The sequence below is a fragment of the Diaphorina citri genome, unplaced genomic scaffold (assembly GCF_000475195.1).
Source record: "Diaphorina citri unplaced genomic scaffold, Diaci psyllid genome assembly version 1.1 scaffold9843, whole genome shotgun sequence".
NCBI classification, from domain to species: domain Eukaryota; kingdom Metazoa; phylum Arthropoda; class Insecta; order Hemiptera; family Psyllidae; genus Diaphorina; species Diaphorina citri.
The window spans coordinates 1-2,229 of record NW_007387217.1 but is presented as its reverse complement, the minus strand read 5'-3'; the positions used below and the strand labels follow the sequence as shown (position 1 = coordinate 2,229).

Here is a 2,229-nt window from a genome sequence, read left to right as displayed (position 1 = left end):
CCTATGTGGCCCGCGAAGTACCTCCGAATGTAGCATGTGGCCCGCATACACATGGAAGTTGGAAACCCCTGGTATAGGTAATACTTACCTACACCAATAACACAATATAGGTAATAGGTAATACCTATAACACAATCGTATAATACCTGCAACGCCACGTGTGGCTGTTTGGCAAGTAGGTAATTTCATAGGTACCTACCTATAAATAATATTCATAGTCATAGGTGTAGGTAGGTACCTATTCACTGGATTCAGATTTGTGTTTTTAGCCCGTCCTTCCTTTATTATTACGATACTAACAAAAAAAGGTATAGTGGACGGACTATTGTATTCGCTGCGGTGTCGTCTGTCTGTTATATTCATAGGTGTAGGTAGGTATTCACTGGATTCAGATTTGTGTTTTTAGCCCGTCCTTCCTTTATTATTACGATACTAACAAAAAAGTATAGTGGACGGACTATTGTATTCGCTGCGGTGTCGTCTGTCTGTCACTCCGTCTGTTCCCATAGAAGGACTTATCCAAACCTGGTCGACCTATATATCAAATTAAAGGTCTTTTTACCAGGATCACGAAATGGTAGCCGAGCTGTAATCCAACCTTTCCGAGAACGAACAAAGCTGAAGGCAAGCGCGCTGACTGAGCTATTATCTATTTATTAACCTCAACTCTACTTTCTCCTCTCTGTTACAGACAATGAACCAGACATGTAACCCGTTTCACAGCCAAAACTGACCGCTCAGGGCCCAGCAAATTGTAAATCCGAAAGCGTAAATCCTTCTGTGATCAAATCAACTCCCCTTCACCATATCTGACTATCTCACAGTCACGTTCCCCATTTCCCGCGCCTGACAAGTCTTTCCGAGAACGAACAAAGCTGAAGGCAAGCGCGCTGACTGGGCTATTATCTATTTACTACCAAATTTCAGCTTTCTAGGTGTTGTGATTCTCGAGATAGAACGATCAGTGTGTGAACTATGAAATGTGAATGAGTGAATGGATCTTGTTCTTATAATATAAGATATTAACCTCAACTGTTCTTTCTCCTCTCTGTTACAGACAATGAACCAGACATGTAACCCGATTCACAGCCAAAACTGATCGCTCAAGGCCCAGCAAATTGTAAATCCGAAAGCGTAAATCCTTCTGTGATAAAATCAACTCGCCTTCACCATATCTGACTATCTCGCATAAAAAATTCAATCTTCATTCATCATAGATTCTGACCTGTAAGACCTTCGTACAATATTGAATCAAATGATCCCATCATTCCTATAGACATTCTACAGTAGGGATTCTCAACCGGGGGTACGCGTATCCCTGGAGGTACGTGAGACACCTGCCGGGGGTACGCGAGAAAAAATTGTGTTATGGCGGACAAAAGCAAATTTTGAATTTTGACGGCTTATCAGTGCAGTACAGTCCAAAAAAGTACTGCATTTTGACCTCAAGGTACTGAAGTACTGAATTTTTTCAAAACGTACTGAGTGTGTTTAGAACTCAGTAGTAATGGTACACATCAACCTAGGTATGGGTACCCGGTACTCATTATGATGGTGGCGGGGGTACGTGAGATTACATCCGGGTACCCAAGGGGTACGCGGGCGAAAAAAGGTTGAGAACAGCTGTTCTACAGTCTTACTAATGAAAATGAAGTTACTACGTGCATGTCCTACATCTGGGAGCAATCTGGGACATGTTATAGCATGACCTGGGACATACTACGGCCATTTGTTTCATTGCAGGCCGCTCTGATTTGAATTTAATCTATAGCACTACACGCAGAGCGTTTGAGAGCATTTGCCAAGTTGGTCACGAAAAGCAGTTAACCTCTGACTTTTACCATACGTTGGGTTTAATATGTTGTAGGTTCATCTTATGATGGATCTTGTCCATCTGATGATTCTTGGATTGATTATCTTCATCTCTCGAGTTTTGCTTGTAGGACCTGTCTGTTAGTGTCAGAATTGTTATAAAGTTGTCAGTTGTCAATACTATTCTGAACATCTCAGCAAATGGCAGTTGGCAGCAGATTTGTTATATTTTTACTATACGTATGAATACTCGTATACCTAACCAGTGATCTGTGAAACATTGAAGTTAAGCAACGTTCAGAGTGGCTTTGGACCTGGATGGTTAACCGACTGGGCAGTTGGGTCTGCACCATGTTGTTATTTATTGTGCACTTTTTTTTTTTTTTTAAAGATGAGTGTTCAACCGCCGTTTTTATT

The 2,229-nt window shown here is 41.4% G+C and overlaps 1 long non-coding RNA gene across 1 annotated transcript in view; it reads left to right on the top strand.

The window, feature by feature from the left end:
* The window catches only part of LOC113472890, a 9,763-nt gene extending 8,997 nt beyond the window's left edge, over positions 1–766 (top strand). The window contains exon 2 of the long non-coding RNA XR_003395034.1: positions 692–766. This is a non-coding gene — a long non-coding RNA (uncharacterized LOC113472890). The remainder of the gene's footprint in view (positions 1–691) is intronic.
* The last annotated feature ends 1,463 nt before the right edge of the window (positions 767–2,229 follow it).